Genomic DNA, 27,923 nt, shown 5'->3' on the forward strand with positions numbered 1-27,923 from the left:
ACAGCTATTTAGTAGCAACATGTGCTGCTGGGCTATGACACTTTAGTCTTTAGTTTCTTCTGTTGTATTTTGCTGACTGGATTCACTTTTCTCATTAATTATCCTATGTGGGAATTGCATAAGCCGAAAATGTTAATGGTAGACAACATAAATCTGCATCCTAAATGGTACCCTATTCCCTAGATAGTGCACTACTTTTGACCAGATCCATATGGGCTCTGGTCAAAAGTAGTGCACTATAAAGGGGATATTGTGCCATTTGGGACGCAATCAAAGAATGTTAAATCTTCAGCTTCGGAGGGAACTGACCCTTCCTGCCCTCAACAGAAACAAGTAAAATAGAAAAAGCAGCACATAGAAGTTGGGCTTATTAAAAACAAATCTGTTTCTATCTTGAAGTAAATGGAATAGTTATTTCTGAGTAAATTGGGCAATTTGGTAAAGTTTCTGCTTGAAACTCCCAGGTGGGGAAGCAGTCTTGCTCCTACTGCAACTAGTTCTAATATAATACAAATCTGATATCTGAACACTACATACACTACATAGAAACACCACCTCCCTTCAGTAGCATTTCTCTTGAAGTTCTCAGAAGAAGAGTCACTGTCTGAAACTTTCTCAGCTACCCTGAGAATAACAATAATTACATGAGGAAACATAATAATAAAAACCATGTAGCATTTTCTTCTTGTCTCTTATTAAAAGAAAGAACGAACAAGACACAAAGAATAAAAGAAAAACAAAGCCTAGGGAAACAAAGTTGAAAAGCGGAAAGAGAAATAAAAGAAGAAAAAAACTGTTCTTCTTCCCTTCTTCCAGGGCCTTCTTTATTTAACATCAAAATGTTGATAGCATTTGGAGGGTAAAACAGTGTGGTAATTACACTGAGATCAAATGGAGTGCGCTAGGGCTAATGCTAATACTGTATAGTGTTAGTTAGCATGCTAGCCCCAGCCCAGCGATGCCTGGGCCCCATGGTGGAACCAGAGCCATTAATAATGGATTAGGTGTCATCATTAAGAAACTGAATGATTAAAACATATCTCCCAGCTTCAAACGGCACTTTTCTCCATGCTTAAAAAAAGCCCTGTGATATAGGCTAGTATAGTCGCTCTTGTTACAACTACGTCACATATTTAGATATAGAACAGTGCTTTTGCAACTACGCCATAGATTTGGAGGGGATTGTATAGAAAACTGCCACAAACATGCTTTGGCAATAATAGTGCTCTCAGTTTTAAAAAAAAGTATCCATGCTTTAAAAAAATTCCATGTGACGCCATTAATTCAGAAGTGATTTAGAACGTATGGAAAACATTATTAACACACCATGGCATCAACATTGCTCTAAGGTAAAATACATACACTACCAGTCAAAAGTTTGGACACACCTACTCATTCAAGGGTTTGTCTTTATTTGTACTGTTTTTTTACATTGTACATGCTTCACAGAGTTCAAGTCATAGACACATCTCAACATCAACTGTTCAGAGGGGACTGTGTGAATCAGGCCTTCATGGTTGAATTGCAGCAAAGAAACCACTACTAAAGGACAACAATAAGAAGAAGAGACCTGCTTGGGCCAAGAAACATGAGCAATGGACATTAGACCAGTGGAAATATGTCCTTTGGTCTGGAGTCCAAATTGGAGATTTTTGGATTCAACCGCTGTGTCTTTGTGAGACACGGTGTGGGTGAACGGATGATCTCCGCATGTGTAGTTCCCACCGTAAAGCATGGAGGAGGAGGTGTTATGGTGTGGGGGTGCTTTGCTGGTGACACTGTCTGTGATTTATTTAGAATTCAAGGCACACTTAACCAGCATGGCTACCACAGCATTCTGCAGCGATACGCCATCCCATCTGGTTTGGGCTTAGTGGGACTATCATTTGTTTTTCAACAGGACAATGACCCAACACACCTCCAGGCTGTGTAAGGGCTTTTTTACCAAGAAGGAGAGTGATGGAGTGCTGCATCAGATGACCTGGCCTCCACAATCCCCTGACCTCAACCCAATTGAGATGGTTTGGGATGAGTCGGACGGCAGAGTGAAGGAAAAGCAGCCAACAAGTGTTCAGCATATGTGGGAACTCCTTCAAGATTGTTGGAAAAGCATTCCAGGTGAAGCAGGTTGAGAGAATGCCAAGAGTGTGCAAAGCTGTAATCAAGGCAAAGGGTGGCTATTTGAAGAATCTCAAATATAAAATATATTTTGATTTATTTACCACTTTTTTGGTTACTACATGATTCCACATGTGTTATTTCATAGTTTTTATGTCTTTACTATTATTCTACAAACTTTTGACTGGTACTGTACATTTACCAGTGAGGGGTACACAAGGTAGGAACTGGTAATTAAGCAATAAGGCACAAGACAGGCAGACAGTAAGGCTTATATTATCCCCCTCTGTACCAAACTAAATGCTAGCCTGGAAGCAAGGGGAAATAATGTGCGAGTTGAGATAAATACAAGAGATGATTCGGACAGCAACATGAACATGATATTCTTATGGAGGCACAGTGATAATTTTAAGATGGAACTGTTAGCATCATAGGTGTGTCTGGGACGGAGAATACAGCATGGCTTGGAATGGTGCTCGTCCAATCATCCAATCAAAACAAACAGTTTTATAATGATCTATAATGGCCAGTGCTGCCTTGCTCTCCAAGCATCATGTCTTCCTATATCCTATATTCTGCAATTACAGAAGCCAAGGCTGGCCCTAGCAATTTGGGGGATTTGGTTGGGGGCCTCCCCCGCCTTGCGGACAAAACGTTTTAGTGGCCTCCCTCTTGATGGTGGAGAGAAACATTTTAAGTTTGGAAATTATTTCAATCAATTCTGCACATTTTGCCATGGGGCAGAGATAAAATGTTGCAATTTTATAACTAATTTCATGCAATTCTACTCGTTTTTCCATAGGGCAGAGATAATAATTTGCAGTTTTACAGCAAATCTTCTGCAATTCTACACATTTTGCCAAGATTTATGCCATGTTAACATGATATCTGAGTGAGCGTGACTAACAAAATCTATGGGGTCCCCCTGGAAGTCAGGGCCCCTTGGGTACTCCTGAGTGGCGCAGTGGTCTAAGGCACTGCATCGCAGTGCTAACTGTGCCACTAGAGATCCTGGTTCGAATCCAGGCTCTGTCGCAGCCGGCCGCGACCGGGAGACTCATGGGCGGCGCACAATTGGCCCAGCGTCGTCTAGGGTAGGGGAGGGAATGGCCGGCAGGGATGTAGCTCAGTTGATAGAGCATGGCGTTTGCAATGCCAGGGTTGTGGGTTCGATTCCCACGGGGGGCCAGTTTAAAAAAATAAAAATAAAATATGTATTCACTAACTGTAAGTCGCTCTGGATAAGAGCGTCTGCTAAATGACTAAAATGTAAAATACGTGTCCTTCATGCCCGGTCGGTAATTTGGCTATGATTACTACAAGTTTACATAGCTGGGTAGACTAATTTACCAATCTAAAACATTTGAGCTGAAAGTACCCCTTGACTTTTTCCACTTTTTCTTACGTTACAGCCTTATTCTAAAAGGGATTTTTTAAATAATCTCAGCAATCTTCACACAATACCTCATAAGAACAAAGCGTAAACAGGTTTTTAGAAATTTTTGCAAATTTGTGACCGACCGCCTTGATTCGGTCTTATTTAGCAAAATTTGACATTTTGTTTTTTACATTGGATAAAATTAGAGACACAGACCTACAAAATGGTACATCATACACTGCATTTAAGGGAACAATGGTAAAGTAATTATGCTTTTAAAGTTGCTAAACTTGTAATCTCACTTTTGAGAAAATGGCCTTTGAATGTTTTGGTACCTACTGAAGAGCTCTTCTTTGTCTACACCCATTCGTCACCGTTCACACCCTCTTAAGCTTTAGCCCCACCCATCTCGATTCGCATTCGGAGCATTCAGAGCGCACACTTGATGCTCTGGCCGATGAGTAGGGTTGATCCGAGTGTTCTGACCTCACAATGGCAGTCAAGCACCCAAGCTAACTGGCTAACATTGACTAAATTGCTAGCTACTTCCAGACACAAAATCGGGAATATGGTTCATTCTTTACCTCTGAATAACATGAAAACAGCCTAACCAGCTCTGCTAGGGCGAGTATAAATCCAGAGCGTTGGTGACTGTAACTGTGCTGCTGGCAACAATTTAATTATGCTTTTTTGCTGACGTTTACTGACACCGGCCATATTCAACGGGTGTTGTGCGTTTGTAAATTCATCAGTTATTCTGTGCTCTGGCATACTCAGAATGAATTTACGAACGCACCCAAAATGGTTACTTGCAGAGTGGAGTCTTTTGTTAAGACATGTAGCTAGCTAGCTAGCTAGGTAAACAATTAACCATAATCCCAACTCATGACGTTACTACCCTGCATGAATCTGCAGGTAGATAACCAACTAGGCTCAATGTTAGCTAGATAACTTTAGGCTATATCTAGCCAAGTAAATGGCTCAGAGATACGAATAATAAGATCATACACATAACGTTAGCTAGCGAGCCAGCCAGCTAACGTTAGCTAGCTAGTTAAACAATTAACCATAATCCCAACTCATGATTTTACTACCCTGCATGAATCTGCAGGTAGCTAACCAACCAGGTTCAATGTTAGCAAGCAAATGGCTCTGAGATACGAATAATAAGATCATACACATAACGTTAGCTAGCGAGCCAGCCAGCTAACGTTAGCTAGCTAGCTAACTTGAAATGAAACCAAGCCATGAGGTCCGTAGAGCTCCGAGACAGGATTATGTTGAGGCACAGATCTGGGGAAGGGTACCAAAACATTTCTGCAGCATTGAAGGTCCCCAAGAACACAATGGCCTCCATCATTCTTAATTGGAAGAAGTTTGGAACCACCAAGACTCTTCCTAGAGCTGGCCGCCCGGCCAAACTGAGCAATCGGGGGAGAAGGGCCTTGGTCAGGGAGGTGACCAAGAACCCGATGGTCACTCTGACAGAGCTCTGGAGTTCCTCTGTGGAGATCGCAGAACCTTCCAGAAGGAAAAACATATTTGCAGCACTCCACCAATCAGGCGTTTATGGTAGAGTGTCCATACGGAAGCCACTCCTCAGTAAAAGGCACATGACAACCCGGATGGAGTTTGCCAAAAGTCACCTAAAGATTCTCAGACCATGAAAAACAAGATTCTCTGGTCTGATGAAACCAAGATTGAACTCTTTGGCCTGAATGCCAAGCGTCACGTCTGGAGGAAACCTGGCACCATCCCTACAGTGAAGCATGGTGGTGGCAGCGTCATGCTGTGGGGATGTTTTTCAGCGGCAGGGACTGGGAGACTAGTCAGGATCGAGGCAAAGATGAATGGAGCAAAGTACAGAGAGATACTTGATGAAAACCTGCTCCAGAGCGCTCAGGACCTCAGGCTGGGGTGAAGGTTCACCTTCCAATAGGACAACGACCCTAAGCACACAGCCAAGACAACGCAGGAGTGGCTTCGGGACAAGTCTCTGAATGTCCTTGAGTGGCCCAGCCAGAGATCAAACATCTCTGGAGAGACCTGAAAATAGCTGTGCAGCAACTCTCCCCATCCAACCTGACAGAGCTTGAGAGGATCTGCAGAAAAGAATGGAAGAAACACCCCAAGTACAGGTGTGCCAAGCTTGTAGCGTCATACCCAAGAAGACTCGCTGCCAAAGGTGCTTCAACAAAGGATTGAGTAAAGGGTCTGAATACTTATGTAAAGATGATATTTCAGTTTCTAAAAACCTGTTTTTACTTTGTCATTATGGGGTATTGTGTGTAGATTGATGATAAGGCTGTAACCTAACAAAATGTGGAAAAAAGTCAGTGTGAATACTTTCCGAAGGCACTGTATATACAAAAGTATGTGGACACCCCTTCAAATTAGTGGATTCGGCTATTTCAGCCACACCCGTTGCTGACAGGTGTATAAAATTGAGCACACATCCATGCAATCTCCATAAACAAAACATTGGCAGTAGAATGGCCTTACTGAAGAGCTCAGTGACATTCAACGTGGCACCGTCATAGGATGCCACCTTTCCAACAAGTCAGTTCATCAAATTTCTGCCCTGCTAGAGCTGCCCCGGTCAACTGTAAGCTGTAAGTGCTGTTATTGTGAAGTGGAAACATATAGGAGCAACAACGGCTCAGCCGCGAAGTGGTAGGCCGCACAAGCTCACAGAACGAGACCGCCGTCTGTTCTCGGTTGCAACACTACCGAGTTCCAAACTGTCTCTAGAAGCAACTCAGTACTGTCCGTCGGGAGCTTCATGAAATGAGTTTCCATGACCGAGCAGCCGCACACAAGCCTAAGATCAACATACGCAATGCCAAGCGTCAGCTGAAGTGGTGTAAAGCTCGCCGCCATTACACTCTGGAGCAGTGGAAATGCGTTCTCTGGAGTGATGAATCACACTTCACAATCTGGCAGTCCAACGGACTAATCTGGATTTGGCGGATGCCAGGAGAACGCTACCTACTCCAATGCATACTGCCAACTGTATAGTTTGGTGGAGGAGGAATAATGGTCTGGGGCTGCTTTTCATGGCCCTTTAGTAGCAGTGAAGGGAAATCTTAACGCTACAGCATACAATGACATTGTAGAAGATTCTGTGCTTCCAACTTTGTGGCAACAGTTTGGGGAAGGCCTTTCCTATTTCAGCATGACAATGCCCCCGTGCACAAAGCGAGGTCCATACAGAAATGATTTGTCGAGATCGGTGTCGAAGTACTTGGCTGTCCTGTGCAGAGCCCTGCTTTGCTTTATCTTGGCCAGGTCGCAGTTGTAAATGAGAACTTGTTCTCAACTGGCTTACCTGGTTAAATAAAGGTGGGAAAAAATAAATAAAAAATAAATAAAACGCCATCGAACACCTTTGGGAGCAATGTTCCAACATCTAGTGGAAAGCCTTCCCAGAAGAGTGGAGGCTGTTATAGCAGCAAAGGGGGGACCAACTCCATATTAATGCCCATGATTTTGGAATGAGATGTTTGACGAGCAGGTGTCATTTAGTGTATATATAGTGGCCAGGGGCCCTAGACGACCACCTATGTCGCCTATGCCCAGGGCCGGCCCTGAAAGAAGCTCAATCCATGTGTGAATATTCCAGTGGAGTATGCAGTATCTAAGCAATGGAAAGCCTGACAGATGACTCCAGTCTTTGACATGATTAATCATGTGTTTTGGGGAGAAATATCTGAGCTCTGTTTTCCTTTGTTTTTGTTTTTGGGGGATTTATCTGTCATATTTTGCCTGTGCTTGCCATTTATTGTAGTTGAAGTAATAGATGACCTGTACCGTTTTTAGGCAGATTAAGCAAGCAACTAAGGTTTCAATAAATCAAATTCCTTGTTGACCAATTTGCAGTGCCCTAATCCCATTCTATGAGACACAGTGCCTCAACCCTCCCCTTCCCAGAAATATTCCCTAGAGCATTCCTTTCGGTCTCTATTAGTAGTGATCTGCTGATAATGAAATCATGAGAGGTGTCCCTAAGGAGCCATCATCACTACCTCGGACTGATCTGGGACCTGTTTGGATGGGAGATGAGAAGAGGAAAGTACACCCCCTGGACAGCACGACATACCCCCCTATTACCTCATCGTAGTACAGTCTAGAAAGACCAGGTTATTTTCTCCAATGATTGATATGTGTGTTTTCTGCAAATACTATGTCCTTTTTAAAAACCTGTGAATTAACTTTACTCAGAGATATTGATGATAATTGTAAGTGTGTATGTGCATTTGCGCCAAAGTATAAAAATGTGTGTGTATTCGTACGTGTGTGTCACGCCCTGGCTCTGGGGACTCTTATATGTTGAGCCAGGGTGTTAGTTTCTATGTTTAGTGTTCTATGTTCTTGTTCTAGTTCATGTGTTTCTATGTTGGCCGGGGTGGTTCCCAATCAGAGGCAGCTGTGGCTTGTTGTCTCTGATTGGGAACCATACTTAGGCAGCCTGTTTTGCACTTGTCATTTGTGGGATCTTGTTCCGGAGAGGTTTGTGTTTGTTAACCTTAGGACTTCACGTATCGTTTTGTTGTATTGTTTAAAGTACTCATTAAAAGATGTACGCATATCACGCTGCGCCTTGGTCCACTTCATATGACGATCGTGACAGTGTGTACATGCATAGGCTATGTAAATAGATAATTAAATGAAAGAGTGCAGGCTAAGAAACTAGAGCGATGTGCTGTGCTGTTCACACACCAGGGTCTGACTATTGAATAATTCACAGCCCTTGCTCAGAGGGGTCAGCCTAAAAGGACTAACTGGACTAACTGATGAGCCCTAGTACTGTACCCTGCTGCACCCCATTCATCTTCTTCTGAAGGGTCACTAGAATGTAGACAGTGAGCTGAGTAACCTTGTGCACATCTAGTACCCGCAGTCTACTATCTCTCCATGTTTAAGAGGAATATTTTTAGCAGTCAATCGGATGAACCAGATGAAACTAGACTTTTGCCTCATTAACAGTTAATGTGAGCATGCAAGGAATTTTAATGTCAGTTAATAATCAAAACACAGTCTATTCCCACTCCTCCCTCCGGCTATGTTTTAGTTAGCTCTAAACCAGGCCAGTCCCTCACGTTATCAGCCTGGAGGACTATGGGTAAAACGGACATTAACAAAAAACTGACCTGACAACAAGAGACCTAGTTTCTGTTGCATTGTCCACACTAACATACCATTTAGAGTGAAGCAATGTATTCAGCATGCGTTTTAAGTGGTATGCTAGTGTGGATATTGGAACGTAGCCCCAGTGTCATCATCCATGTACACAAGGGTTCTCCTGACTCTATTATACCTGCTTTCTAAAACAGGGTTGAGATTAGGATTGGGAAGCCTCCTCCTCCTCCTCCTCCTCCTCCTCCTCCTCCTCCACCTCCTTCTCCCTCATTCTCCCTGCTTCTCACCGAACCCACAGCGTTATCTATCCATAATGAGAACGCACCTCTCTCTCCTCGATCCCAAAACGTTAACGTTAGCCCCTAATGGGAACACACATCTCTCTCCCCAATCCCACACCAATAGCCCCTAATGCGAACACACCTCTCTCCCTAGACCCACAAAGAGGTTAGCTAGCCCTAATTGGAACACATTTCATCCTCGGAGTACAGGGAAATGTTAATGAAACACTTCAGGAGGGTTAAGCCAATTATTTATTTTCCCGCCAATCACAGGCCTCTCATTTCTGAAATGTCAGTGTTGCCGGGGTGCAGGAGTGAGAGAGAGGGAGCGAGGTAGTAGGGAGGAGCAAGGGGACGAGTGGGGATATGATGGAATAATGAGGTTTTCCTGGCCAGGGAGGTAAGAGATTAAGAAAGGAGATAGAGAAGAGAGAGTGAAGAGAGAGAACAGAGGGATGAGTGGAGAGCGAGTGTGTGTGAGTGGCAGTGTGTGAGTGGTGAGAGAGAGGGAAGAGCAGGGTGTAAGAGAGGAGAGAGAGAGCAGAGAGGGATGTAAGAGAGGAGAGAGAGAGGAGGGGAGAGAGGGATGTCAGAGAGGAGAGAGAGGGGAGAAGAGAGAGGGATGTCAGAGAGGAGAGAGAGGGGAGAGAGGGATGTCAGAGAGGAGAGAGAGGGATATCAGAGAGGAGAGAGAGGGGAGAGAGGGATGTCAGAGAGGAGAGAGAGGGGAGGAGAGAGAGGGATGTCAGAGAGAAGAGAGAGGGGAGGAGAGAGAGGGATGTTAGAGGAGAGAGAGGGGAGGAGAGAGAGGGATGTCAGAGAGGAGAGAGAGGGGAGGGGAGAGAGGGATGTCAGAGAAGAGAGAGAGGAAGGGGAGAGAGGGATGTCAGAGAGGAGAGAGAGGGGAGGGGAGAGAGGGATGTCAGATAGGAGAGAGAGAGGAGGGGAGAGAGGGATGTCAGAGAGGAGAGAGAGAGGAGGGGAGAGAGGGATGTCAGAGAGGAGAGAGAGAGGAGGGGATAGAGGGATGTCAATCACAAAAGTACCGCCAGAGCCTGAGTGTCCCTACTGACACATACAGCATACCACTACCACTGTCCTATTACCACTATCCTTCGACTCTCAGCACCAACTCAGCCCAGCACAGACCAGCACAGCCCAGCCCAGACGCAGACCAACCCAGACACAGACCAGCCCAGACACAGACCAGCCCAGACACAGACCAGCCCAGACACAGCCCGGCCCAGACACTGACCAGCCCAGACACAGCCCAGACACAGACCAGCCCAGACACAGACCAGCGCAGACCAGCGCAGACCAGTACAGCTCAGTACAGCCCAGTCATCCCCCTCTCCCCGTCATCCCCCTCTCCCCATCATCCCCCTCATCCCCCTCTCCCCGTCAATCCCCGTCATCCCCCTCTCCCCGTCACCCCCCTCTCCCCATCAGCCCACTCATCCCCCTCTCCCCATCATCCTCCTCATCCCACTCTCCCCATCATTCCCCTCTCCCCATCATCCCCCTCTCACCATCATCCCCTTCTCCCCCTTCCCGTCATCCCCTTCTCCCCCTCACACCGACATCCCCCTCTCTCCCCGTCATCCCCCCTCTCCCCATCATCCCCCTCTCCCCTCATCCCCCTCTCCCCGTCATCCCCCCTCTCCCCCTCATCCCCCTCTCCCCCTCTCCCCCTCATCCCCCCTCTACCCGTCATCCCCTTCTCCCCTACCCTGTCATCCCCTTCTTCCCTTTCACCCGACATACCCTCATCCCCCTCTCCCCATCATCCCCCTCTCCCCAACATCCCCTTCTCCCCCGTCATCCCCCCTCTCCCCTCTCCCCCCTCATCCCCCTCTCCCCCTCTCCCCCTCATCCCCCTCTACCCGTCATCCCCTTCTCCCCCTACCCCGTCATCCCCTTCTTCCCTTTCACCCCGACATCCCCCCTCATCCCCCTCTCCCCATCATCCCCCTCTCCCCAACATCCCCTTCTCCCCGTCATCCCCCTCTCCCCCTCTCCCCCTCATCCCCTCTCTCCCCGTCATCCCCCTCTCCCCATCATCCCCCTCTCCCCCTCATCCCCCTCTCCCCGTCATCCCCTCTCCCCCTCATCCCCCTCTCCCCCTCTCCCCTCATCCCCCCTCTACCCGTCATCCCCTTCTCCCCCTACCCTGTCATCCCCTTCTTCCCTTTCACCCCGACATCCCCCCTCATCCCCCTCTCCCCATCATCCCCCTCTCCCCAACATCCCCTTCTCCCCGTCATCCCCCTCTCCCCCTCTCCCCCTCATCCCCCTCTCCCCCTCTCCCCCTCATCCCCCTCTACCCGTCATCCCCTTCTCCCCCCTACCCCGTCATCCCCTTCTTCCCTTTCACCCCGACATCCCCCTCATCCCCCTCTCCCCATCATCCCCCTCTCCCCAACATCCCCTTCTCCCCGTCATCCCCCTCTCCCCCTCTCCCCCTCATCCCCCTCTCCCTGTCATCCCCCTCTCCCTGTCATCCCCCCTCATCCCCCCTCTCCCTGTCATCCCCCTCTCCCTGTCATCCCCCTCTCCCCCTCCCCCCTCATCCCCCCTCTCCCCCTCATCCCTTTCTCACCCTCACAGCATCACAGCTTCATTCATTATTAATGCATTTATTTTTCACTGGCTGGGCAAGGCTAGCTGGGCCTTAGAGAAGTGGAGCAGATTGAGCAGAAGCAGGCAGCCATGGGTAAAGCAGAGCAGGTTTTAGAGCTACCATGACAGAAACACACACGCACGTGTGCACACACGCACACACACATACGAACACATGTGTACACACACACAGGCAGCGTTAGGCAGGGGAATCTGTGTGTAATGGGACATGAAGGGCCCATGTTGTTCTGCAGGGCCCCTGTGGAGCCCCATACACAGCTCATCCACCTAGATGTTACACTACGCATCAATTCATTAGCTAAGTATACAGATCATAGCCTCGCCACCACGCATGCACACACACACACACAAACACTGTTGTAGTTATTGTCCTCTTTCTTCCTTTACCCATTGATTCCCCTAGCTGTGTCTGTTCCTCTTGTCCACCAAGCCTTTGATGAGATCATATCGTTTTCATGTTCATCATCATTAAATTCTGCTTATGACTCTTTTATGCAGCGGTAGCTCCACATTGGTTCACACAGGTGGGTGTAAACCTGCCCTGTATGCGATTGGTATTTAGCCTGTCCAAGGTCTGTCACGAGCGCCTCTGATTTGCCATTATGTTACCCCTTGGCAGTGTTATCAGAAAGCACAGCATTGATTTTCACTGCGACGCAGACGATACACAACTTTACAATTCTGTGTCACCAGAGGATTTTAGCTCCACAGATAAATTATTTGATTGTATTAGTGATTTAAATACTTGGGTGGCTGACAACTTCCTCCAGCTAAATCAAGACAAGTCTGAGGTACATATTGTTGGAGCCAAAGCACAGAGAAAGAATCTGGCCGCAAATTTTAATTCACAGGCAATATAGATAAAAAACATAGGTGTTATTTTAGATTCTGAACTAAATTTCGATTCACACATTAGGAATGTGACCAAAATAACTTTTTACCACCTGAGGAACATTGCCAAGAATGGCCTTATCGCTCACAGGCTGATACAGAGAGACTCATCCATGCTTTTATTACAAGCAGGCTTGACTACTGTAATGCTCTCCTGTCTGTTATACCCAAGAAAGTCATTGGTCAACTGCAAAACATACAGAATGCTGCAGCACGGGTACTGACCAAGACCAGACGGAGAGCACACATTACACCGGTTTTAAGGTCTCTGCACTAGCTGCCTGTGAGTGTTTGAGTTAATTTTAAGATTGTTCTATTGGTTTTAAAATCAATCCATGATTGTCCACCCCAATACATGTCCCTCTAGTCCTCTGGCCTTTTAACTATCCCAAAGTTTAGGACCAAGAGGCATGGAGAGGCAGCCTTTAGTTAGTAATGCCCCCAGCCTCTGGAATAGCCTGCCAGAGAACCTGAGGTGGGCCGAAACTGTGGACATATTTAAAAGAGATCTTAAAACACATATTTTTAGCTTTGCTTTTCCTTAGGGTGCTTTCTACCGTCGTGGTTAAAAGTTTTGAGAATGACACAAATACTAATTTTCACAAAGTCTGCAGCCTCAGTTTTGATGATGGCAATTTGCATATACTCCAGAATGTCATGAAGAGTGATCAGATAAATTGCAATTAATTGCAAAGTTCCTCTTTGCCATGAAAATGAACTTAATCCCCCAAAAACATTTCCACTGCATTTCAGCCTTGCCACAAAAGGACCAGCTGCCATCATGTCAGTGATTCTCTCGTTAACACAGGTGAGAGTGTTGACGAAGACACAGCTGGAGATCACTCTGTCATGCTGATTGAGTTAGAATAACAGACTGGAAGCTTTAAAAGGAGGGTGGTGCTTGAAATCATTGTTCTTCCTCTGTTAACCATGGTTACCTGCAAGGAAACACGTGCCGTCATCATTGCTTTGCACAAAAAGGGCTTCACAGGCAAGGATATTGCTGCTAGTAAGATTGCACCTAAATCAACCATTTATCGGATCATCAAGAACTTCAAGGAGAGAGGTTCAATTGTTGTGAAGAAGGCGTCAGGGTGCCCAAGAAAGTCCAGCAAGTGCCAGGACCGTCTCCTAAAGATGATTCAGCTGCGGGATCGGGGCACCACCAGTGCAGAGCTTGCTCAGGAATGGCAGCAGGCAGGTGTGAGTGCATCTGCACGCACAGTGAGGCGAAGACTTTTGGAGGATGGCCTGGTGTCAAGAAGGGCAGCAAAGAAGCAACTTCTCTCTAGGAAAAACATCAGGGACAGACTGATATTCTGCAAAAGGTACAGGGATTGGACTGCTGAGGACTGGGGTAAAGTCATTTTCTCTGATGAATCTCCTTTCCGATTGTTTGGGGCATCCGGAAAACACCTTGTCCGAAGAAGACAAGGTGAGCGCTACCATCAGTCCTGTGTCATGCCAACAGTAAAGCATCCTGAGACCATTCATTTATGGGGTTGCTTCTCAGCCAAGGGAGTGGGCTCACTCACAATTTTGCCTAAGAGCACAGCCATGAATAAAGAATGGTACCAACACATCCTCCGAGAGCAACTTCTCCCAACCATCCAAGAACAGTTTGGTGATGACCAATGCCTTTTCCAGCATGATGGAGCACCTTGCAAAAGTGATGACTGGCTCGGGGAACAAAACATCAACATTTTGGGTCCATGAACAGGAAACTCCCCAGACCTTAATCCCATTGAGAACTTGTGGACGATCCTCAAGGGGCGGGTGGACAAACAAAAACCCACGAATTCTGACAAACTCCAAGCATTGATTATGCAAGAATGGGCTACCATCAGTCAGGATGTGGCCCAGAAGTTAATTGACAGCATGCCAGGGCGGATTGCAGAGGTCTTGAAAAAGAAGGGTCAACACTGCAAATATTGACTCTGCATAAACTTAATGTAATTGTCAATAAAAGCCTTTGACACTTATGGAATGCTTGTAATTATACTTCAGTATACCATAGTAACATCTGACAAAAATATATCATAACACTGACGCAGCGAACTTTGTGAAGACCAATACTTGTGTAATTCTCAAAACGTTAGATCACGACTGTTCAGTTTGTGTCATTCTTTAGTTTTTTTAATCTTATGTTTGTTGTGTAGTAAGTATTTCAGCTTTTATTTCATTGTTTTTTATTTGTTTTTTCCTGTGAAGCACATTGCGTTGCATTCCATGTCTGAAGTGTGCTGTATAAATAAAGCTTGATTTGATTTGATTTGATTTGGGTTGTCATTCAGATGTAGGGTCACGGTCGGGTCTGATTAGAAAAGCAGCAGCAGCTCTAAACAGAAAGAAAGTGGCTCTGTGTGACCTGTTGTTGGCACGTACACATTTATGAGCTAAATATACAGAGCACGGCCTCGCCACAAACACACAAACACAAACACACACACACTGCACATGCAGCTCTGTAGCTTTGTATCCCAAGTCATGTCTGTGTTGAGGCTGAGTCAGGGTCATTTGTATGCAGGTGCACCGTGCTCTCATTTAGCTGGGGTTTATTTCTCTGTGTCCGTTTGAAAGAGAGAGAGCGCCTCATTCCAATGCTACAGGGAGCTGATCAGACATCAACATTGATAAGCAAAGTGGCCCTCAGCAATCCCCCCATACACGCTCTCTCTCTGTTTCTCTCTCCCATTATGTTTTCTCTCCCTCTAGTCTTTCGCTCTCTCTCTCTACTCTCTCTTTCTCTCCCCTTTTTCTCTCTGTCTTCTATCTTTAATTCCTCCCTTGTTTTTTACACTTGCAGCTATGATCCTCTTGTTTGAATATGTAATGTTATCCTCTAATATGAATAGTTATGTACAAGCACCTGTACTGCTCACATTCACCTGGGAGCAAAGTGTGTGCTTGGTTACACTACCTTTCCAACTACTTCGAGCTATATAATGTCAATCAATATATTCAATATATTATTCTTACACACTTACTCATTGTGTGGTTCCATTTCTCTGCGTCACTCCTTCCTCCTCTATCGTACCCACAAGGTAAATATGATCAGGGCTTTGCCGTGGCTAAAGTTAGAAAATATACTGTACATAACCCTCCTTCCCTCCCTCCTCCCTTTTGGTTTTTTCCCTTCTCCCTTTCTCCCTCCTTTTAACTTAAGGAATTGCTTCCTTCCCATAATCCTTTATCTCTGCCATTTTTCATAAAGATTTCTGGAAACAATTGCATGAGGGATGGGTGAAATTTAATCAGCAGGCTTTAAACGTAATTACTACCCGCCATGGAGGAGTGGAGAGACGGTGTCGGGCGTGGTGGCGGGCAGTGGCAGGAGAGAGAAGGGTTGTGGCCGAATGACGCCCCCACGCCGTCTGCAGTCCCAATGGCCTACACTCTCTGTGTGTGTGTGTGTGTGTGTGTGTGTGTGTGTGTATGTGTGTGTGTGTGTGTGTACAGTATGTGTGTGCCTTTGTTACACAAAACAATATTGCTGGCTGGCTGCTGCAGACGCCAAGGACAATCAGGTCATGAGGAAAAGACACACACAAGCAAACACATAAACACAAAAACAAACAACAATGTTTTTAACCAACCAGGCCTAGCTTTACCACCCCTGGCTTTACCAGCCCTGTACTACAGATGTAGGATCTTCATTTGATCAAATGCAAACTTGTAGTGTATTTTAGTTTTTAAAAGGCTTCTAAAGTTTGCAATTTTCATTTTGAAATTGTATCAACTTCTACAAAAATATAAACCTCTACAAAGATGTCCATTAATTATAATCCACATAATAATTCACATTTCCTATTGCTGCAGGATTCTTTTCCTGCTGTAGCAAACTGTTTCAAATTAAGAGAGACTTTACCACCACTTTACCACCATTCTTCCTCCACTACCACTACCAAGACAGCAACTTTCATACTAAGACTATTGTGATCCCTTTTGAAATATGTGTAATTACTCTAAATCTGTTGAATATATAGATTTATTGATGTAATGGATTAAACATATATACTGAAAGAAGAGTGTTTAGGTATGGACAGTTGGACTTCATTTGTCCTTTTCCCCCATTTTATATCGACATTTTCCCACAGTGGATACCAGCAGAAATGGCCCATGCACTCTGCTCTGAAGTGAAGACAAGCACATTTTTCGTTTCCTTTCTAATTTTTCATCCTTTTTCATTTTTCATCTGTTGATACTTTTTTTATCAACATCAACCTTGCGGGCAGATCTAAAGGAGATTTATTTCTATGTGGCTGCAGTCTTTTATTTATTGCGAATGTAATTTGTTTTCAAGTGCTGTTATGGGGTCGAGCTCTTGTTTTCCACCCTTGACTGTCCTCCTCTCCAGGACAAAAATGACTCATTGTGAACCAGGGAACCGACCTTGAGCTGTTTAAATGGAAAGAAAGAAAACACAATAGATGCTGTTAGCATTTAGGAGAGGCTGATTCGCAAAGGACACCTTATTCCCTATATAGTGCACTTCTTTAGACCAGAGCCCTATAGGGCTCAGGATGGGCCCTGATCAAAAATAGTGCACTATATAGGGAATAAGGGTTGTGGGTTCGATAAAATAATGTATGCTCTGGATAAGAGCGTCTGCTAAATGACGTAAATGTAAATGTAAATGAATAAGGTACCATTTGAGAGGCAGACAGGTTTTTTTTTTAAGGCACTATATTCTAGTCCACCATCCCTCCCCATAATAAAATTTAATATAAGTGTATTATGATGATCACATGATTGTCACATGACAATCTTCTTGGCGTGGTCGTTCAGGCGTGAATGTCAGCGGAGGCGTTGGGTTAAAAAGTTGTGTTTCCATGTCATTTCCTCTCCGCTTACGACAACCCCAATGTGCAGTAACGCACCACTGCATATCCAGAAAAACACCTCTCTCTCTCTCTCTCTCTCTCTCTCTCTCTCTCTCTCTCTCTCTCTCTCTCTCTCTCTCTCTCTTCCCCTCCCTCTCTCATCCTCTCTCCCCCTCCTCCCCCCTCTCTTCAGTGAACCTCTCATGAAGTGTTTTATGTATTAGAGTTAATGCAGTTGATCTTTTCAGGTCACTAGTTAATTACGTAAAACCACAATTTCGTGTGAATGGTTCCCTGGCTGTATTTCACTCTCTCCCAGTGTTAACCACCTTAAAATAGCATTAAAATAGCACCGCCATTCCTATAGGAGATTTATGTGAGGTCCTCTTCCCCCTGACCTTGTGTTAAGCTGTGGTATAAATGGGGTGATATAGGGCTAAATTAACTACCTAGTTACCAAGAGGTCTGTTTCATCTGTCTCCTTCTTTAGGTGATTAGAGTGTTTATTACCCAGATATAAAACATTCTGTTACTCTGATTTACAGCTGTGGAAAAAATTAAGAGACCACTGCAGATTGTTCTTAAATCAGCATCTCTACATGTATGACAGCCATTCCATTCCAGTGTCTGTTGAATTCCAACACAGGCACACCTCATTCTACTGAATTAGGTACTGATTAGGTGATCACATGAACCAAATCTTATTTAATGAGGAAAAGTATAAAAAACACTACTGTGGTCATCACTATCATCTTGCAATAGGACCAGCTGGATGGCAAAAACAGGGCTAATAGTACCTCAAAAGTAATATTAATCAAAAAATAACTATTGACCATGCCAAAAGAGTTGAAAAGGAAAGTTTTGAGTGAGGAAAAGAAGGGTTCAATTCTGGCTTTACTGGCAGAGGGATACAGTGAGCGTCAGGTTGCTTCCATCCTTAAAATTTCAAAGACGCTGATTCATAAGAACAAGGTCAAGCAGCAGACATTGGAGACAACAAAGCTACAGACCGGCAGAGGGCGAAAATGACTCTCTACTGACCGGGATGACCGCCAACTCATTCAAATGTCACTCAACAACCGTAGGATGACATCAAGTGACCTACAAAAAGAATGGAAAACGGAAGCTGGAGTGAAGTGCACGGTGAGGACGGTTCGAAACAGGCTCCTAGGGGCAGGGCTGAAGTCGTGCAAAGCTAGAAAAAAGCCCTTCATCAATGAGAAGCAAAGAAGAGCCAGGCTGAGGTTTGCAAAAGACCATAAGGATTGGACCGTAGAGGACTGGAGTAAGGTCATCTTCTCTGATGAGTCCAATTTTCAGCTTTGCCCAACACCTGGTCGTCTAATGGTTAGACGGAGACCTGGAGAGGCCTACAAGCCACAGTGTCTCGCACCCACTGTGAAATTTGGTGGAGGATCGGTGATGATCTGGGGGTGCTTCAGCAAGGCTGGAATCGGGCAGATTTGTCTTTGTGAAGAACGCATGAATCAAGCCACGTACAAGGTTGTCCTGGAAGAAAACTTGCTTCCTTTTGCTCTGACATTGTTCCCCAACTCTGAGGATTGGTTTTTCCAGCAGGACAATGCGCCATGCCACACAGCCAGGTCAATCAAGGTGTGGATGGAGGACCACCAGATCAAGACCCTGTCATGGCCAGCCCAATCTCCAGACCTGAACCCCATTGATAACTTCTGGAATGTGATCAAGAGGAAGATGGATGGTCACAAGCCATCAAACAAAGCCGAGCTGCTTGAAGTTTTGCGCCAGGAGTGGCATAAAGTCACCCAACATCAATGTGAAAGACTGGTGGAGAGCATGCCAAGACGCATGAAAGCTGTGATTGAAAATCAGGGTAATTCCACCAAATATTGATTTTTGAACTCTTCCTAAGTTAAAACATTGCTATTGTGTTGTTTAAAAATGAACTTGAACTTATTTTCTTTGCATTATTCGAGGTCTGACAACACTGCATCTTTTTTGTTAGTTTGACCAGTTGTCATTTTCTGCAAATAAATGCTCTAAATTACAATATTTGGGGGGATTTGGGAGAAATGTTGTCAGTAGTTTATAGAATAAAACAAAAATGTTATTTTTACCCAAACACATACCTATAAATAGTAAAACCAGAGAAACTGATAATTTTGCAGTGGTCTCTTAATTTTTTCCGCAGCTGTATATCATTGTGTCTGGATACACAGATATATAAATTGTTATTTTGTTTTTTTATTATTAAAAATGTCATTACAACACATACAGTGAGGAAAAAAATTATTTGATCCCCTGCTTATTTTGTACGTTTGCCCACTGACAAAGACATGATCAGTCTATAATTTTAATGGTAGGTTTATTTGAACAGTGAGAGACAGAATAACAACAACAAAATCCAGAAAAATGCATGACAAAAATGTTATAAATTGATTTGCATTTTAATGAGGGAAATAAGTATTTGACCCCTCTGCAAAACATGACTTAGTACTTGGTGGCAAAACCCTTGTTGGCAATCACAGAGGTCAGACGTTTCTTGTAGTTGGCCACCAGGTTTGCACACATCTCAGGAGGGATTTTGTCCCACTCCTCTTTGCAGATCTTCTCCAAGTCATTAAGGTTTCGAAGCTGACAATTGGCAACTCGAACCTTCAGCTCCCTCCACAGATTTTCTATGGGATTAAGGTCTGGAGACTGGCTAGGCCACTCCAGGACCTTAATGTGCTTCTTCTTGAGCCACTCCTTTGTTGCCTTGGCTGTGTGTTTTGGGTCATTGTCATGCTGGAATACCCATCCACAACCCATTTTCAATGCCCTGGCTGAGGGAAGGAGGTTCTCACCCAAGATTTGACGGTACATGGCCCCGTCCATCGTCCTTTTGATGCAGTGAAGTTGTCCTGTCCCCTTAGCAGAAAAACACCCCCAAAGCATAATGCTCCCACCTCCATGTTTGACGGTGGGGATGGTGTTCTTGGGGTCATAGGCAGCATTCCTTGTCCTCCAAACACGGCGAGTTGAGTTGATGGCAAAGAGCTCGATTTTGGTCTCATCTGACCACAACACTTTCACCCAGTTCTCCTCTGAATCATTCAGATGTTCATTGGCAAACTTCAGACGGGCCTGTATATGTGCTTTCTTGAGCAGGGGGACCTTGCGGGTACTGCAGGATTTCAGTCCTTCACGGCGTAGTGTGTTACCAATTGTTTTCTTGGTGACTATGGTCCTAGCTGCCTTGAGATCATTGACAAGATCCTCCCGTGTAGTTCTGGGCTGATTCCTCACCGTTCTCATGATCATTGCAACTCCACGAGGTGAGATCTTGCATGGAGCCCCAGGCCGAGGGAGATTGACAGTTATTTTGTGTTTCTTCCATTTGCGAAAAATAGCACCAACTGTTGTCACCTTCTCACCAAGCTGCTTGGCGATGGTCTTGTAGCCCATTCCAGCCTTGTGTAGGTCTACAATCTTGTCCCTGACATCCTTGGAGAGCTTTTTGGTCTTGGCCATGGTGGAGAGTTTGGAATCTAATTGATTGCTTCTGTGGACAGGTGTCTTTTTATACAGGTAACAAACTGAGATTAGGAATACTCCCTTTAAGAGTGTGCTCCTAATCTCAGCTCATTACCTGTATAAAAGACACCTGGGAGCCAGACATCTTTCTTATTGAGAGGGGGTCAAATACTTATTTCCCTCATTAAAATGCAAATCAATTTATAACATTTTTGACATGTGTTTTTCAGGATTTTTTTAATGTTATTCTGTCCCTCACTGTTCAAATAAACCTACCATTAAAATTATAGACCAATCATGTCTTTGTCAGTGGGCAAACGTACAAAATCAGCAGGGGATCAAATTATTTTTTCCCTCACTGTACAACATATCACACCAACAACATTGTTCTCGCTCCTCCTATTTTGACTCAGTCACATTTCTATACTTTCCTTTTCTTTGCATATCACAATTTCATCCTAACTATGAATGTAAATGCAAACGTTGCATACACAGTATGGGAGGGCTGCAACGAAATTTCAAGAAAAATAAATAAATAGGGAATTAATATTATGAAATGGTAAAGTTAGAATCATGATAGAATTGCTATCAATTTCTCATTATGTACATTATTTGTATAAATGTACATATTATTGATTGGTATATTGATTTTGTATCAAACATTTTTTATCACTACCCATGATTAGTATTAATTACATATTATAAATAACATTTTTATTCCCTTTTTCGTTCACTCCAAGACAACTTTAAACTTGGCTAAATATTCCTTTAGCTTTCCATTTCCATTTGCAATATTAGTCAGTGTTCATTGACAGTTTAAGCCATTCTGCAAATGAGGGTGACTGCTCCTCTTTCCAATGCCTTAAAATTGCCCTTTTAGCAATGAGAGTTAGTGACCTGAGCATGGAAGCATTTGGTGTATTTTCTGGGAGGTTAATTCCCAGCAATATAAAGGCTGCATTTGTATGTAGTCCATTTTCTATTGCTCCTTGAAATAGAGAGAATATTATTTTCCAATATGCTTCCAACTTAGGACACTTGACCAACATATGAACAAGCCCAGCATCATCTGATTTACATCTCCAACATTTCCTATCGGCTGTCATTTTTGCCTTGTACATTTTAGAGGGAATCCAGTAAGTTCTATTAATTATATTAAATATTTGTGTTTTAGACTCTCTGCATGTTTTAAAGCAATTTTTCCACACCTTTTTCCATTCAATTTCTTGCTTATTCATCTTCAAATCTTCACCCCATTTCTCTCTTAAGGAAAGGTGTAGTCCCCTTGTTTTTTAATTTAAGAATTTATAAACCCTAGATGCCAGGTGGTTTTTGGAATGGACATCCTTTATGAAAGTTTCCAATTTGTTCAAATCATGTTTAAATGTAATTGTTCTATCTGCCGACTTGACTGCCTGTACAATCGGAATTATTCAAAAATGGTTGTTAAAGCCGGTCTTATCCTTTAGTTCATTCAGACCCATCATTTTACCATCTTTATACAAATCAGACACGGTCCAAACTCCCATCTGTAGCCAGTCTCTCCACAATACCTGTCTGTGATTAATTCATATGTGTGGATTACTCCAGATAGTTGTTTGAAAGGAGGTGCATAAGGAGACATCACATTTATTTCCAACAATTTTAAGAACATTCCAAGAAGCAGATATTGTTGGATGGTTTTTTCAGATATTCATGAAGTGTTCCGTACGCTATTAATCTAAGTGGCATGGGGTGGGACATTTCTTCTTCAATTGCTAACCAAGAGGGGGGTTATTTTTGTGGGTAAATGCAGTATATATTTTGTCTTGTTACATATGACATGTAATATGTTTTAATATCCATGCCATGTCTACTTTATATTTTGGCATCATTAGTTTCTCTAAGGTGATGCGGGGTTGCTTTGAATTTGGTGTTGCTTTGAATAGATATATCATTGTGTCTTGATACATAAATGTGTTTTAGAATGTATAATTCATATGGATATTTGTATATGTTTGCTAACAGCAGGTTCATGTACTGTAGTGTTTATCCTGAAGAACATAAACATTATTTTCCTTTGAAAACTTTCTCAGCTGTGTGCCACAGAGACTCCCCCTGGTCTCTGTAGCAGGTGTATGCCTATGGTCCACAGGGCACTGAGTGGAGGTGGGATGAGTGCAGGGTAAACTGTGCTCTGTGCTCACAGATCCTGTAAAGCAGTACAGGCTGGACTCACTGAAGCAGTCAGACACAGCCACAGTACTTAGACTAAACACCTACTAACATCACTTGGAATATAGTGGTCAAATCAGTGGTTGTATTAGTGTTCTTGGCACAGCTCTGTGGTTCCTCAAGGGAAAGCCCTCTGTGGTTTTGTTTATCTCATTGTTTGTTGAAGTTTGCTCAGCTCTGATTTGTCACATAGATGTGGTATCCTTGGTAACGAAACTGGGCCCAGAAGGCCAGGCTGGGTTGAGATGGACGGTTTTCTCTCTCTCTCTCTATGTGTGTGTGCGTGTTTGTGTGTGTGTGTGTGTGTGTGAGTGCTTGTGCGCGTGTGTGTGTGTGTGTGAGGATGATGGATGAGAGGGGAATTACCTGTTTGTACAGAAGAGACATGACTGGCCCCCCCTTCCCTCTCACACTGTATCTCTCTCTCTCTCTCTCTCTCTCTCTCTCTCTCTCTCTCTCTCTCTCTCTCTCTCTCTCTCGCTCTCGCTCTCGCTCTCGCTCTCGCTCTCTCGCTCTCCCTCTCCCTCTGGGTATTACAGCATGACAATGACCCAAAACACACGGCCAAGGCAACAAAGGAGTGGCTCAAGAAGAAGCACATTAAGGTCCTGGAGTGGCCTAGCCAGTCTCCAGACCTTAATCCCATAGCAAATCTGTGGAGGGAGCTGACTTGGAGAAGATCTGCAAAGAGGAGTGGGACAAAATCCCTCCTGAGATGTGTGCAAACCTGGTGGCCAACTACAAGAAATGTCTGACCTCTGTGATTGCCAACAAGGGTTTTGCCACCAAGTACTAAGTCATGTTTTGCAGAGGGGTCAAATACTTATTTCCCTCATTAAAATGCAATTTCTTTTTTTTGTTATTCTTTCTCTCACTGTTCAAATAAACCTACCATTAAAATGATAGACTGATAATTTCTTTGTCAGTGGGCAAACTTACAAAATCAGCAGGGGATCAAATACTTTTTTCCCTCACTGTATGTAAAATATAGAGAGAGGTCTTCAAAACTTGTGACCCACCCATTACACATTGCTATTAAATATTAAGAATCAGTGTTTTTATGCCACCCTGTTTCCTGAATAGTGCACTACTTCTGACCATGGCCTGTGTGTGTCTGTGTGTGTGTGTGTGTGTGTGTCTGTGTGTCTGTGTGTGTCTGTGTGAACAGCAGGGTTGTGAACAGCTTGGTTCTTTTCAAGGTGCACCCCTCTGGGGCTCAGTGCTAGTATGCTTCTTATTGGTAATTGACGCGCTAGGCGAGCTCAGGAAGATAAAGGGCGATTCAATTTACTAAACTATGTCCATCTAAACTAGGCTGTGTGTGTGTGTGTTCATAGGGTGTGTGTGTGTGTGTTCCTGGGGTGTGTGTGTGTTCGTGGGGTGTGTGTGTGTGTGCGTGCGTGTGCGTGCTCGTGTGTTTGTACGTGCATGCATGTGTGAATGTGATAAAAACAGTTTACCCCAAAGTACTCTTCCTGTTACATAAACGTCAGGTTCATAGCATCCATGTGTGTGTCTCTGTGTTTATGAAAAAAATTCCCAAACTGCAATTTCACACTATAAATACAGTGAAGGTTCTTTCATTATTATTGAGAATATGAAGCCATTTGTCATGTTAAGACTTTCACAGCATAAGGTTAGTTGGAATTTGTGGTGTATAAACACAAGACACACACACACACACACACACACACACAACACACACACACACACACACACACACACACACTAGAAAGAATGACCTCATATCCTCATATAAAACACGTAGAGCATCTGTGCTGAATATTCTCCATCTTATCATTTTATTAGATAACACAATAACAACAAGACAATGATTTGCATCCTTTATAAAGAGGCCATTAAAGCATTTTCCAATTCCAGCCATTCGAGCTGTATAAGCTAAGTTTGATATCTGCTTCCCAGAATTAATCACATTTCTCCCCACTCCTCAATTAAAAAACAGAAGGAGCGTTTACCCTTGGAAGAATTGTCTGCATACATTTGTTCTGCTTTCCTACATTTCTTATTATTTTCCTCCGATGGTTTGTTTGGGATGGAGGGATGGAAAGAGGAGGGAGGGAGGGAGGGAGGGAGGGAGGGATGGAAGGATGGAGGGAGGGGAGGAGGGAGGGAGAGGAGGGAGGGAGGGAGGGAGGGAGGGAGGGAGGGAGGAGGGAGGGAGGGAGGGAGGGAGGGAGGGAGGCAGGGAGGGAGAGGTGGGAGGGAGGGAGGGGAGGGAGGGAGGGAGGGAGGGAGAGGTGGGGGGAGGGAGGGAGGCAGAAGAGATGTTTTGACATAGCACTGCAGCTTAAATACGTGTGTGTGTGTGTGTGTGTGTGTGTATGTTTGGCTTATTAATTCTCTCCATGAACGATTACTTGGTCCGCTCTGTGGTTTCTGTCCCTCTTCCCTTGGGCGTTAACTGTATGATTGTTAATATTATAGTTGAGTGCCTGTTCGGAGGATAAATGGTGAATAACAACACACTGTCATGAATCCCAGTCTGCCTCCCAAATGGAACCCTATTCCCTATAAAGTGCATTCCTTTTGACCACATCCCTATGAGCCCTGGTCAAAAGAAGTGCACTATATACAGTTGGGACTAAGACTTACTCTGCATCCTCCAGACCTCTTTAGACAATGAACACAATCATAAATCAATGCTCATACGCTAGCTGCTATTACAGTCTGTTCAAGGTAGCAATTTCTCATAAAGGGTTATTGTGTGTACTGCCGTGTTGTTGCTATAAGCAATTTCTACCTGCATCTTATATTACACTGCTCTTTTGTGTCCAAAGCAAGTTATGTGTGTGTGTGTGTATACCTCTTAAGTTACTACTAAAGCATCAAGTCTAGACTTGTTTCTGTTGGTTGTAATTTGGGGACAATTCAACTGTGGAAATTGATAACCTTTTAAAAATATATTTTTTTAAGGTCTCACAATAATACATTTTCTGAGGGTGTTAATGTTGTGACAACAGTTGGATACTGGTGGTGTTCTAACCAAGCTTTTACCTCTCTGGTTCTTTTCGTTTTGAGCCACTTTCCTCCTATCTGTCATACTTCACTCATAGGCCCCATGTGTACCTCATGTTTAAAAACTAGTGATTCAGTAAGCACAGTTGGAGCACGTAGAGAGGGTCATCCATGCTCAAAGAGACAAGTCAACCATGAGCTAACGCGCACACGCACACATGCATGCGCACACAAACACACACACACACACCACATCGCCTCTCCTCTGGTCCATAAAAACCCATTGGGGGTCAGGGAAGTCATGTTGAGGTTTTGTGTTTGGTAGTCTTTGTTTGTCCTCTGCACGGCCTTGCCTGTAGCTGCAGCAGTAGCTCCCTCCTCCCTCCTCTGTGCTGTGAGTGCCACACGTACCCTAGCGGAACCGTCCCACATACAAACACACACACACACACACTGTTACGGGACTTCCGCCAGCCTGCCAGCCCCATAGTGGTTATGAATATGTCTAATCTGTTTCAGCCGTACGTCGCTAATCTAATCTGCTTGTTGCAAATAGAGAGAGCCACACACACCCATACACACTTGTGGAGAGATAGACAAAGCCAGCTCTGTAAATAATGCAAATCTTCTAACAAGTTTTTGTTTTTGTTTTTTAAAATTCAACGGGAGTCTGGATTAGGTCTGACAAGGACTCTCTTTCAGAATAGTCTGGATTAGGTCTGAAGAGGACTCGCTCTGAGAATAGTCTGGATTAGGTCTGACAAGGACTCTCTCTGAGAATAGTCCGGATTAGGTCTGACAAGGACTCTCTTTGAGAATAGTCTGGATTAGGTATGACAAGGACTCTCTCTGAGAATAGTCTGGATTAGGTCTGACAAGGACTCTCTCTAAGAATAGTCTGGATTAGGTCTGACAAGGACTCTCTCTGAGAATAGTCTGGATTAGGTCTGACAAGGACTCTTTCTGAGAATAGTCTGGATTAGGTCTGACAAGGACTCTCTCTGAGAATAGTCTGGATTAGGTCTGACAAGGACTCTCTCTGAAAATAGTCTGGATTAGGTCTGACAAGGACTCTCTGAGAATAGTCTGGATTAGGTCTGACAAGGACTCTCTCTGAGAATAGTCTGGATTAGGTCTGACAAGGACTCTCTCTGAGAATTCTGTGATGAGAATAATCAGGGCTGCCCTCTGTGCACCAATCAGAGAACACAATAGTGCACTGAGGGATGGAGTTTAGTGAGGGTGAAGAGATGGGGTTGGTCGGATCCCCCCCAGCTCCAGTAAACTCTCTGATCCGAGGTTGACAGTATGATCCATATTAGAAGACTGGGGCTGCATCCCAAATGGCATCCTATTCCCTGTATAGTGCCCAGGGCCCTGGTCAAAAGTAGTGCACTATATAGGGAATAGGGTGCCATTTGGGACGCAGGCAGGATATCCATCTCATCCTCTCCTCCCTCCCATGATGAAATATGAAATTACAAACTTGTTAGTGTTGTCTTTCTCACACTGGCTGGGGGTTTAAACCCAGGCTGGATGGATTTGGTATCATGGGGGGGTAACGTAATTATTTCCTCTGTGTGTGTGTGTGTGTGTGTGTGTGTGTGTGTGTGCATACGTCCATGCGTGCATATATGTGTGTTCGTGCATGTTTGTGTGTGTCTGCTGGTATGAGTCTCCAATCTAAGGAGGAGGAGAGAGGAAAAACAACAATGAAACTAGATGACGGTTAATAATAACACCAATAAGACAAGGCTTTGTCTGTCTGGCCGAAAACCACATCTATTATGTCTGTCTGGCTGAGGATAGAGCGGTGCTGTACTCCGGATCAGGGCTGAGGTCTCCTTTAGCTATTCCTCTAGGCAAGATTCTGTATTTTCTCTGTGTCTAAACAGCTTTATGATTTCACATTTTATTTATATTTACAGATGACATATCAGTTTGTTATTACGGCACATGAAAGTTCAC

General features: G+C 44.3%; 1 protein-coding gene across 1 annotated transcript in view; it reads left to right on the forward strand.

Moving 5' to 3' along the window:
• Positions 1-27,923, forward strand: part of LOC123481712 (receptor tyrosine-protein kinase erbB-4-like) — a 66,432-nt gene that overhangs the window by 14,166 nt on the left and 24,343 nt on the right. The window lies entirely within an intron of this gene.

The sequence above is a fragment of the Coregonus clupeaformis genome, chromosome 23, assembly GCF_020615455.1.
Source record: "Coregonus clupeaformis isolate EN_2021a chromosome 23, ASM2061545v1, whole genome shotgun sequence".
Taxonomy (NCBI): domain Eukaryota; kingdom Metazoa; phylum Chordata; class Actinopteri; order Salmoniformes; family Salmonidae; genus Coregonus; species Coregonus clupeaformis.